We start from the raw sequence: 14,109 nt of genomic DNA, 5'->3' as shown, positions 1-14,109 counted from the left end.
AAAAGGCAAATTTATGAAGATCTCAAACAGAAAAGTGGAATTTTAATCGCAAAATCATCATTGCAAATATGTTTGCACGAACATATTAACAAGGTATGTTTGCATGAACATAGAATGCTTATATGTTCATGCGAACATAGTTAGCACGTTCGAGTGAACATATGTAAAATTCTATATGTAAATTTTTAATCATTTCACGATTTCCTTCATCCCGAAAAAGTGGTACCTAGTATTGTGGGTTCACCCTTCAGTTGTTTGAATAAGGGTTGTCTTAATGGAAAGTTGTTGTTGATCGAGGCTTGGTATGTAGTAAGTTAGTCATATGAGCTCAGAATGTCTTAATTTTAGAGGTGGAGATTCATCTCAATCATATCAATTGGCCTATTAAGGTTCAATGCCATATCATAAGTATTGATGGAATTATTGTGGATTTTTGGTATAAATTTTTAGCACAAAAACTTTGGGCTCACTTTTGAAGGCCTAAACATGCTTGGCTGAGACCTAAAAATTTGATAGATGGCCACTTGCATGGATTTGAGCCTATAGATTAGAAGTTAAGGATGCTAAAAAGTGGTTATAATAGCCAATTAGAGAAATGGCTCGAAAGTTATGGGCCTTCAAAAGTTGGGCTGACCAAAACATCAAAAATAATGTCAAAAATTTATTTGGCCAACTCTATATGATTTTTAGGGCCTGTCAGCTCTAGATATTAAGTTTGAGTGCCTAGAACCTTCCCAAGCGGCATAAAATTGCTTATTTAAGAAATTCTCATACATTTTCTAGGATGGCTCTAGATGATAGTTTGTAGCTTTGTCTTGTAGATTATTGTAATGAAGGTACCCATGTGGGTTGGCATATTGTAATTTTGAATATTGTAATTCCACATTTGTAGTGATAATAAGGAGCTCATTTTTTGTTTCTATTATTTGTTATGGTATTAAAGGGAGCACCCTTTATTAGTGATGTCTGAGTGTTAGATAATTTTTAGTTTATGAAAGCATGGAGTTTGAGGCTGACATAGTTGAATTTTTGGTTTAGTCAAAATGCATGGATGATAATGATTATTGAACTAGTGTATTTAACGCATTAATTGAGTTTGTTATGTGATCAAAGGTAAATATTTAAGGAGAAGCTTCTAAAAGTATCAAGAAATGAGTAGAAGGACAAAATTATGGATAGACTCATTGAATCTAACCAAACCCTAAGATCTACAATGATGTTTAAGAAACAAAAGATCAAAGCTACCTATTTAAGGAGGCATAAGTGATGTCTTTTGAGATTGGTTTGTTGATGATTGGCCTTTTTAAGGAGAACTTGAGAAGAATAGAGTAGAAAAAGAAAAATGAGAAGAATACTAAAGTGTGATTGCTTGAAGGGTTGCCAAGAAAATTAGTAAAGAGATGATAATGAAGTCTAGTCAATGAACCAAAAAATGAGATGAATAGAGATATGACTTTTCAAAGTGAGTTGTATTTGAACAAATCAAACCTAGTTATTACTTTCTAACCGTTGTGGCAGTAAAAATCCTTTAATCAAGGTTGAACTATCACTCATTTTGTAAATCCTTTTATGAAGTTTGATCTAACACTCATTTGGTAAATCCTTTAAAATCAAGGTGACATTCTAATGGAATGATTGAAAGTCCTCTAACCAAGTCACTACTAATAGGGTGATTAATCCTTTCATGGTGTCATATCTAACACTATGTTTTGTATCCTTAAAGATGGTTGAATCTTAACTGAGCTCACTTTAGAAGAGTGAAAAGTGGTAGCATGTTACTTGGTGGTTTTTCCCAAATTAGGTTTCCATGTTAATTCCTAGTGTCATATATGTGTGAATTTTATATGTGTGATGTATGTTATTTACTATTGTATATTTACTATTAGTCAACTTACATTGAATAAAGATTTAAGTGATGAATGAATATGTTAAGGTTTTGATGAGTTACTATATAGATTGAGTGATTTTACGAGTTTAAATAAGTTGTTTGAAGTTAGAAAAAAATGAACTGGTAGATCAAGACCCTAGGATAACCAATTCAACCCCCCTCCCTTGCTAGTTATTTTGAATATTCTAACAACTGATATTAGAGAATTTGGTGCTTGTATTGAAATTTTGAAAGACTTAAGGAACAAGGAGAACTTCCTAGCATGTCAATGACTAATTAAATTGCCTCTATCTAGAGTTGGAGATTTTGCATTGTATTACATGGAAAAGAAGTACATTTTCATTCCTAGACCAATGACTATTGAAAAAATGAAGGAGAAGTAGGAGCATAATCAAATGATGATAGATTTTGCATCTTCCCTAAGTTATGTTGAATTTGAAGATGTGAAAGAATGAACTACTACAAAGAAAATGTGGGACAAGTTGGAAAAAATCCATGGAGGAGACAAAAATGTTTTAAGGGCTAAAGTAGAATGTTTGAGAGGCAAATTTGATGACATGAGGATGAAAGAAGGAGAAATTGTTGAATACTATTGTGGTAAAGTAAATGAGCTTTTGAATGTTATAAGAGGTGTTGGAGGAATCAAATCTAATGAGACTATGATAAGTAAGGTATAGAGGACTTTACTTCTGATATATGTAATTAAAGTATCTTCAATTCAAGAACTGAGATGCACATATGGTAATGATTTGACCTTGGAAAGTCTAATTGGTAGACTCACTACATTTGAATTGTCATTTTTCGATAACTATACACCACCTAGTGTTGAATGTCCTTTCAAGTCTCAACTAACCCTTGATGGATATAAAATAAAGAAGAAGATTAAGCATATGGATAGTGATACTGAATGAGATGATGATCTTGAAACATCATTGGCAAGAAGGCTACCAAGAGGAAAAGGAAAATACAAAGATAAACTTCCTATTATTTTTTTTACATGTAACAAAGTTGGTCTTATTGTTGCAAGATGTCCTGACAGAGATGAGAAGGAAGAAAGGACAAAAAATACTGAGGAAGGAGCAATAATATAGACATTCAAGGTAATGAAAACTATAAAGGCAAAGGTAAGAAATATTGATAAATTTTTGAAGAAGATGGTTTTGATAGTTATTTTGATGAAAATGATGAATAAGTTGTTTATGTTGCAATGAAAGAAAAATTTGATGAAAATAAGAAAACTTCATTGATTTCACATGTGAATAAGAATCCAAAATGGATAATTAATAGTGGTTTGTCACATCATATGAATGGTGATACAAGTAAGTTTTAAAAAACATAACATTATAATGGAAGTAGTGTTAAGTTTGGAAATGATGGACCATATAATGTGAAACATAAAGAATGAATTATACTAAATGATAAGATAAAATGTGATAATCCTTATTAGGTTGATGGTTTGAAATATAACGTGTTGAGTGTGGCCCAAGTGAATAGTTTAGGCTATTGAGTTAAATTCCAAAATATAAATGAAAAAATATATGATTGTGCTAGTGAACTAATTGGAAGTGGTGATCAAACAAGAGGTAAGTTCTTCTATCTAGACCTATCTAAAGAAAGTGTTCTATTTGAATAGTCTAAAGATATCTAGTTGTGGAATAAGAGGCCATGTTATGTGAACTTTTATAATTCGATCACAATTAGTAAGATGGATAGAGTAAGAGGATTACAAAGATTAAGAAAACCTAGTAAGTTAATGTGCAAACAATGTCAAATGGGAAAATTGACAAAGTCTAGTTTAGAGAGAAAGACCTATTCTATTGATGATATTTTAGAGTTGGTTCATACTTATTTATTTGGTCTTGGTGGAGTGAAAATCTATTATATGGTGAAAAATATTTCATTCTATTTTTTGATGATTTCTCTAGAATTATCAATGTGATGTTTGTAAACTAAAAATCTGATGCATTTTATAGGTTTAAGTGGTATTTGGCAAGAGTTGGAAAGGAAATAGAAAATATTTTGAAGTGCTTGAGATCAAATAGAGGAGGTGAATTCATATCAGATGGCTTCACCATATTCTACAATGCCAAAGGAATTAAGAGGAAAATGAGTGCATCAAGGACTCCACATAATAGAATAGTTGAAAGAAGGAATAGATCAATCATGTATTGTGCATGGACATTGATGATGGAAAATAATATTTCACAAAAGTATTGAAGAAAACTTGTAAGTACTACATTCTATACTCTAAACCAAATTTAAGTTAAGAAAGGTAGAAACAAAATGCTTTTTGAACTTTGGTATGGCTATGCACCTAATGTCCATTATTTCAAAGTTTTTGGAAGAAAGTGTTATATATTTTAAAGAATACAGGGAAAGGAAAAATTGTTGCAAAGAGTGATGAAGGTATATTCCTTGGATATTCCATTAAAAGGAAGGTATACAAATATTTTAATTCTAACACTAAAAAATTGTGGAAGTACGAATGTTAAAGTTGATGAATTGTAGAAAAAAATGAAGAGGAATGCAAGAAAGAACTTGAAGATTACATAAATTTTGTCTACAACTATGAAGGAGAACCAAGTACTTTATATGAACCAAAGAAAGAGACTCTTGAGCATTAGTAACAAGGCATTGGCAACATTCAATAGAAAATCTTTGTTGAACATTGACATGCTATTGAGCGTAAGGTTGTAGGAGTTGAGTCATAGACAAAAGAAGCCAAACATCATAGAGAGGAAATTAAACACCATAAAAACCATACTGAGTTGTAGCCACAGACAGTTGAAGGAGATGAGAAAGTAGAAGAAAGTGAAATATATGAAGAAGAAATAAGACTTGAACGTATCTTAACAAATTATGTAATCAGGAACATATGCCTAACCAAATCATTAGAATGAAAGGTTCAGGAGTCATGGAAAGAAATAAGTTGAGGAATGATATATGTTTGTTATGTGATGTTGAACCTAAATTAGTTAAATATGCATTGGAGAATGAATATTGGATTAAGGAAATGAATGAGGAAATTGTTCAAATACAGAAGAACAACACATGGACATTGGTACCAAGGCCAAGGGACAAAAATGCAATTGAAACAAAATGGGTATTCAAAAAAAAAAATGAATGAGAAATGTAAAGTCACAAGGAGAAAGGAAAGACTAGTTTGTAAGGGATATGCACAAGAGGAAAGAGTTGACTATGGTGAAAATTTTTCCATAGTTTCAAGGTTGGAAGGAGTGATAACATTTCTTCCATATGCTTCTTACAAATGATGTCAAATCTATATTTATGAATGGAATCTTAGAAGAAGAGGTCTACATTTATCAACTTGAAGGATTTGTTGTTCCTAAAAAGAATAATATGGTATAGAAACTACATAGGGAATTATATAGTTTAAAGCAAGCCCCTAGAAGTTGGTATGAAAGGTTAAATAATTATTTGGTGAAAATTGGTTTTGCAAAAACTAATGACATTAGAAATTTTTACTTCAAAAGTGAATCTCAAAAAATGATATTGTTTGCTAAATCTTTTGTTTGAATTTGGAGGACACATGATTTGTTGTACAAATCATTTTCTAATGAGGTGAAGAAAGAATTTGAGATGTCAATGTTTGGAGAGTTCAAGTTCTTTGTTAGTTTACAAGTTTATCAGATGAAGAATGATATTTACATTACACAATAAAAGTATATTGAGGAGATATTGAAGACCTTTAGAATGGAAGAATCAAGACTAGTTGGAACACATACAATTACTAATCACAAAATTTCAAAGAATGATGATTCCATTGAAGTGAGTCAAAAAATGTACAAGTTAATGATTGGAAAATTACAATATGTTGTACACAAAAGACCTAACATTTCATTATCAGCTAGTATTTTTGTTATATTTTTTGCTAATACTAGAGAAAATCACATGATGGTTGTGAAAAGGATACTAAGATATCCAAAAGGAACATAAGACTATGGATTATGGTACAAGAAGAGTGACAAGTTTGACCTAAAATTTTACACATATGTTGGTTGGAAAGGAAATATTGATCACAAAAAGAGTACAAGTGGAGGCCCATTCTAGGAAGGAGACTCATTTCATGGATACACATGCGAAAAACTATATTTCTCAATCCATGGCAGAGGTTGAGTATGTTGTCACAAAATTCAATTGTTCAAACATTGTGTGGATCAAGAAATGTTGAAAGGTATGATGGAAGATATTAATGAACCTATTGTGATATATTGTGATAACACAAGTTCTATAAATATATAAGGAAATCATGTGATGCATAGAAATAGTAAGCACATTACAATAAAATACCATTACTTCAGAAAGTTGGTACAAGACAAAGAAGTGATGTTGGAGTATGTAAGTACAAAGAAGAAGATAACTTATATATTCACTAAGGAATTACTCAATGATGCATTTAAGTATGTAAGATGTAATTTAGGGGTCATTCCCCTATTTGAAGAAAGTAGAGTAGAGATGTTGCATTGCATCAAATGTTATTATTAGAATATCTTACACATTGATGCATGAGATCACACTCTAGGAGCTTCCTAAAGTAATGAAAAGATAAAATGAAGCATAGAGTAGATGAGATTTCAAGGAATCAAGTCAAATATGAAAGAGAAAGTGATCTTGAAAATCAATCAGACATGGATAATGTCTTTGGCATTAGTGTTAAGGAGGGAGAATATGTAGAGTTGCCATCTTATACCAGAATGAGTGAGGAAGAAGATATGTAGTTACCATGCAATATCTATAGATGATAGAGGGAGAAGTAGAATTACAAGAAGTGATATGATAAAGGGAGAAATTAATGATAAATTAGGTGAAGTATCTTACATTTGCATTGTAACTAGAGGTTTTTCCATCAATGCCAAAGAAGGATATTGTTAGAAACTAAAATTGAAACAAATATTATGTTATTATTGATGTCAAACCTACTAGAGAGACATTTACTAACAATGTATAGTGTCATATTAGTTGATTGATGAAGAGGATTTAAAAAGAAAGATAACTAGATGAGCTAGCACAGAATTGTTAAGTAAAGTAGAAGCAAGTATGTTGGAATTACAATGGGCACTTGATTAGTTAGTCTTTCACAAGATAATTTATTGTTTAATTATTATATTAATTAAAGAAGACAATTGAATTGATGTGTAGAAGAGAAGACAAGTGATTGAGTAAAACACTAAGCTTGACCAAGTGATAATTTTATTGGGATAATGAAGTAGAAGAATAAGGAACTTAAGAGTTGGTCTAGTAAACATTATTAGCCGAGTGTTAGTTATTGTCGAGAAATATAAAGAAGAAAATGTAGTAGCGAGTGAGTATATTGAGGACCAAGAAGGCTAGTGTAAGTTGAGTGAGACAAAATAGTAGTAATCGAGCTACACAGTGTTGATTGTGCAAAAAGAATATAGTGATGACCAAGTGAAATTAACAGTTTGTGAAAGAATCAAGTTTGAGGCCAACATAGTTTAATTTTTGGATTAGTCAAAATGCATGATTGATAAAGATTGTTGAGCTAGCATATTTAATGCACAAATTGAGTATCTTATGCTATCAAAGGAAAGGATGTAAGGAGAAGTTTCTAGAAGTATCAAGAAAGGAGTAAAAGTATAAAATGATGGATAGATTCATTGAATGTAACCAAACCCTAAGATCTATGGTGATTTTTAAGTAGTGAAAGAACAATGATACCTATTTAAGGAGGCATAAGAGATGTTTTCTAAGGTTGGTTCATTATTGATTGGCAATTTGAGGAGAACTTGTAAACAACAAAGTAGTAGAGGAAAAGTGAGAAGATTAGTGAAGTATGACTTCTTGAAGGGTTGGCAAGTAGATCAGTGAAGGAGATAATAATGAAGTATAGATGATGAACTAAAAAATGAGCTAAATAGAGATTTGAATTTGCAAAGTGAGTTATATCTAAATAGATCAAACCTAGTTGTTACTTTCTAAACATTGTGGTAGTAAAAATCCTTTAATCAAGGTTGACCTAACAATCATTTTGTAAATCCTTTAATCAAGGTTATATTCTAATGGAATGATCCAAATTCCTCTAACTAGGTCACTCCTACTAGATTAAATCCCTTAATAGGGTCACACCTAAAAAATTTTTTTTATAACCTTTAATAGGGTTGACTCCTAATTGAGATCACTTCTAAAGAGTGAAAAGTGGTATCATGTTACTTGGTTTTATTTCCCAAATTGGGTTTCCACATAAAATCATAGTGTCATATATGTGCGAATGTTATATATTTGATGCATGTTACTTACTATTGTTTATCTACTATTAGTTGACATATACTAAATAGAGAGGCAAGTGATGAATGAATACATTAAGTTGTTATTGAGTTTCTATGTAGACCGAGTGATTTTATGAGTTCAAATAAGTTGTTTCAAGTAAAAGTTGGAATTTTACATTTGGACCTAAGGATATGTTATTCACCTTCCCTCTCAGTTATTTTGAATATTCTAACAAGATTAGCTCTAAGATAATGTCTCTTTATATCTTATAAGAATTACTTCTATTGATCCAAGTCCAACACAATTCTTCATCTCCTTTCTTTCATTCCTCAAATTTAATTAGTCATAATTTGAAATCTTTATAATTTAATTAAAACTTAATGTTATAGGCAATGGAAAGAGAGAATTCAAGAAATTAATATTGATACATATATTGAAATAATAAGAGAGAAAAGAGATTTTAACAACAAATACACAAAGGGAAAGAAGCAAGAGGGTAAACATGTTTTATTAAGAGAAAATTTGAGGGTTGGGATTGAGTAGTTTTAATGGTTAGGCACAAGGTGAATGTTTGAAGACACAAGAAAATATTTGTGAGAAAAGAACCATTGAGACAAGGAAAAGTCAGAACTAATAGAGATTTGATTTCATTCAAATAATTCCATGAAGAGGAGGTGGAATAAATTGAAAAAAACCCCAAGTTATATTGCAAAAAAAAAAGGTTTTTCATTAAAGAATGAGAACTTCAATAGCTATATTTTGTTGAATTAACTACTTGCAATAGTAGAATAAGAAGAGGAAAAAGAGATGCCATCTTCAATGGATGAAGATTAAGATGTATGCAGTTCTTGAATAGGGGAATGTGCCTCTAATTCTTGTATTTGTTGTAATGGTAAATATAATACAAATTGGATTTTCTTCTCAAATAAAATTTTCCCATTTAATTTTTGTGTTCAAATTCTATTTTCATTACATTTTAATTGGTTGATATCATGAATTGTGCTCAATTTTTTGGTTCTAGGTTTTATAATCATAGATCTATTTGCCAATTGATACACCTATGGTCCTAGTGGAGGTAAGAAATAAAGAACATGAAAACTTAAGATGAGATGAAAGAGGAAAGAGGAAAGAGAGAATAGTGGGATATAGTTCATTTTTATGATGCTTGCAATTTCAATGGAGATCTTAAGAAACGTGAGAAATGTATGATCCTAATATTGTAATGATCTACACAATTTCCATACCCATGAAGGGGAAGAACATGGCATCATTAAAACAAAAGTGGTTTGAAATTCGTAATAAGTTTTATAAATTATTTGGTTTGTAATTAGACTTGATTAATGGAACAAGCTAATAGTATCGATGGTGTGAATGTTAGATCTCGCTATATAAATTTTATTGAACCTAAACATATATGTTCCTCGAGATAAATAGTTTGGGTCGTATAAATGTGTGATATGCTAAGTAGTTGACTAAAGAGTGTGGCCTAGGCAACAATTCCTCTACTCAAGGATCTATTTGTCCCCAATAAAGATTTCCACTCATTTTAAGATGTTAAAAGCTTTAAAATGGCATTTTTTTAGAGGTAGAGAATGATGACATGTTGTTAAAATATCCTACACCAAAGGTCATAGTTGGGGAGTTAAATTTTATAATTTTCCATAGGTTTTTTTGGTTTGCAGTTGCAATAATGAAAGTGGTTTTTTGAAGGCATGGTTCTTCACCATTACTTGTTCCATTTAACAATTCCTCAATTTCTATCTTGCAATGCCACACTACTACCACACCTTTTCACATATAGAAAATTATAAATTAGTTCAACTGCTTCATTCTTTGTGGTTTTGGTGGGTCTTATAGTGCCTATGTATGGAGATGGAGAATATGGAAATACCCTTGTAGACCCTAGGCACCCTATGCTTGCTGTCATGCAATACAAGAATAGATTTCCTTTATTTCACTTCGATGCTTTGATTGTATCAAAGAACTCAACACCAAAAATGAATGACTATGCAGTGTCTCTTTAAAAATAGAGATGCAATACACAAGGAAAAATAAATAAGAGAAGAAGAACTAGTAAGTTGATATTATTGAATAATGGGATTCTATTTATACAATTGAATGAACAATCTACATTTGAAAAATATTGCAAAAGAGATTGGCAACAAACTGTTAAGAGTTTGACAAAATAGTAAGAGGATTTGACAACACAATAAGAGAATCGAGACATGTGGACTACTCTAGATAGCTAACTAGATCTAAGAGAAAGATCTATAGTTAGTCATTTGTCAAAAAAGAACTAAATGATACAATTACAATTAAACTAGACTCTTGCTACTAACAACTCAAACTTGAGTTACTACATGTGCAACAGAGATTACTGATTATTCTAACACTACCCCTTAAGGAATAATCTGATTTTGTTTGACTCCTAACATATTTCTAATGGTTATAATCTTTATTTTTCCTAATGACTTAGTAAATATATCAGCATTCATTGGTATTACAATAGTTCAACTCTATCTTTTGAGATTGATTTTTCTCTCTTACAAAATAATGTTTTGTTTTCAATATTCTTTGATCTTGAATGATAAATAGGATTTATTGCAAGTGTCGTTGTACTTTGATTGTCACACTTGATTGGAGTAGGCCCTTCTTTCTCTTGTCTTTTATCTTCAAGAATTGTCCTTAAACAAATTGCTTCATAGGTAGCATCATATTGCTTCATAGGTAGCACTACATAATGCTTTATACTCATGAACTTCAATAGATGAAAGACAAATAGTAGGTTTCTTCTTGCTACTCCAAGAGACAACACCCGATCCTACATTGAATGCATAACCAATTGTTGATTTGTGATTATTTGGATGTCTTTCCCAATAAGGATTAGAATAACTTGTCAACTCAACATTCAAATTATTAGTATATTCAATTCCAAAAGATATGGCTCATGCAAGTGTCAAAAGACTTTTTTTGTTGCATTCTAATGAACTTCAAGAGGATTAGCAATGAATTGGCTAAGTATGTTGATAGAATATGAAATATCAGGTCTTTTCATGGTCAAGTAGTTTAGACTTCATATACAATGTTCCATTGAATTCTGAAGTGTCACTATCACAAGAGAACTTGACATTTTTTCTTCTAATGGAGTACATGCTTCTTTACAATCTTGCATATTAAACTTCTAGATTAACTTTTTTACATACTTACTTTGAATGATCAAAGTCCTACCATTTTGTTTCCACACTTCAATTCCTAAGAAATAGTGCATTTTTCCAAGATCCTTCATTTCAAATGCATGTGATAGAGTTTCCTTGATTGCATCAATCAACTCTGTTGAACTTCTTGTTATGATTAAGCCATCCACATACAAAGAAATCAAAATAACATTCCCATGTTGATCATTCTTTATGTACAAATTTGTATCATTTTTACTCTTGATATATCCTTGTTGAAAGAAGATTTATCAATTTTCTCATTCCATAATTTTGGTTCTTGCTTGAGATCATATAATGCCTTTTTTAACTTACATACCAAATTCAATTTTCTCTATTTTACAAGATAAATTTCTTATTTTAAATCACAATTTAAAAAATATTAATTTAACATCCATTTGATAAAGAACCAAATCAAATTTAGTAGTAGGTGAAATCATTAGTATAATAGTTAGCTATTGGTGCAAAAGTATTTTTATAATCAATTCCTTATTTTTGTTAGTACCCTTTTGCAACTAATCTAGCTTTGAATTTATCAACAATGTCATTATCAAACTAAGATTTTTTTTGAACAACCATCTATAGAAAATAGGAATTTTACTTACTAGTAGTCTAGTTAGTACCCAAGTGTCATTATTCATAATTTCAACATATTCTTCTTGCATTTCATGCATTCGTTCTAAAAATTATGATTATTATCATCTTGAAAATTTTGAGGTTCATCTACACTCATTACTTGAGTCATTAAACAACAATCATTATACCTAATTAGGGCCTTGATTTTCCTTGTATATATTGTTACTACTTCATTATTGGATGGAGTTTCCTCAGCTTGACTTGTCTCAAGCCCAATTTGATCATGAGTTTGTTCATCTACAATATCTGAACTTTCATTCTCTTCTTCAAGTAGTTCAATGAAATAGTTTTGTCCACCTTTTCTTCTTCTTGAACATCATCTACAAATTCATGAAATATAACATCTCTACTACAAAATATCTAATGAGTAGTAGGATTATACATCTTATAGGCATGGTGATTAATATAATAACCAACAACTATACATTTGAAAGACTTTGCATCAAGTTTCCATCTATTATCTTTTGGAATATGATAATATGCCTTACTTCCAAAAATTCTTAAATGACTAAGAACTATCTTCATTGCAATATACTTGGTAGGTCTTCTATTTAAAAAATGCACAATTGTATTGACCACTTCAACCCACACATTATTAGAGAGATTCTTTTCTTTCAGCATACTCTTAGCACATTCAACAATTATTCTATTTTATCTTTTAGCTACACCATTGTGTTCATGACTATGGGAAACTACATATTGCTTAAGAATTCCTTTATCTTTGCAATATTTCACAAAAAATTCAAAGGGATATTCCTTCCCTTTGTAAGGTCCCTCCTCATATGTAATTATCAAATATGAATTCTCTGTTAAAACTATTATAGAAGATTGAAATGGATATGAAGTAATGTTTTATGTTCTGATTTCCCTAATGAAAATTGAGATCAATTGATACATCCATGTTTTTAATACTCAGTGATTCAAGAGCTACTACATTATCTCAACTATTTAAACTTTAAAATTTCACTAACAATGATACGAGGTGTTTTCACCCAATGATGATGACATTAATTATGGTACCTCGATGATTAGGTTATACACATTTAGATAGCTTAGTATACCTTAATTGGTGATGTTTATGATGTTTAGGTATATGCATGCCTAATGATGATTATTCTAGTATCTTAATATGAATTAATTAATAAAGTTATGTTATATTGATTATGTAATTACTAATGACTAAATGTGTGTGTCAAAATTAGAAAGGGTTATTTAACTGAAAGATTTACGTTTTGATTTATGCGACTATCCAAATAAGTTTTAAATATATGCATGTGATTTTCTCGAGCTACTAATGTGTGAAATGAGTGTGCAAGATTTATTAGCTAAGAAATCTAATGAAGAATCAGAACTGGATCCTATATACTATTTTTGGAAACTAGGGCTGAGTCTAATAAAAGATGCAGTCCCCAGTGTTCCTATTTTATTTGTATTGTGAATTGAATGAATGTATCATTATGTAAGCATTATGTGTTAATGTTTTGTAACAATGATTTTATAGTGTCACTTGACACTTGTGACTCATATATGGATTTCAGCTTGATAGTTAGGGTTAACTAAGTAACCTAAAGATCTAAGTTTGACTAGGTTAGTTACCTTTCTGCTAATCAGTTAGTAATCGAGATTAATTACCCTGATTAGGATTACTGATTAATTTGCATTTTTTAGGGTTCTTAGGAAGTCCAAATTTTCAAGCTTTTTGATAGGTCCCTAAATAGTCCCAGAGGCTAAAAATTATGAAAACTAAGTACATAAGGGGTATAGGTATGGGTTGGGGGAATTTTACACCCCTCTAGCCCCTTTTGCTGACTTTTATGTCACCCAAATATCCCATTTTTTATTTATTGCGAAAATTGAATGTTTCACCATGAGTTGGAAAAGTTAAACTCCATTTTGAGGTTAACCATATGACAAGTTGAGTTAGAAGACTCTAGAACCTTTAGGTAAATGAGGGAGTTATTACATTTTGGAGGTGGTTGATTTAATATCCTATTTAGAGGAAAATTTAAGAGAGAAAGAGTGTTCACCCAACATCTTCTTTTAGAGAGAAATTTAAGATTGAAGGAGAGGGAGAAGGAAGGGAAGCTCATCTCAAATTTTTTAGTTGTCATAACCTTATTGTGA

Source organism: Cupressus sempervirens, chromosome 10 (genome assembly GCF_028749045.1).
Source record: "Cupressus sempervirens isolate cs-2001-9-10 chromosome 10, ASM2874904v1, whole genome shotgun sequence".
NCBI classification, from domain to species: Eukaryota; Viridiplantae; Streptophyta; class Pinopsida; order Cupressales; family Cupressaceae; genus Cupressus; species Cupressus sempervirens.
The sequence above is the reverse complement of the archived record's forward strand: the minus strand, read 5'-3'. Positions refer to the sequence as shown.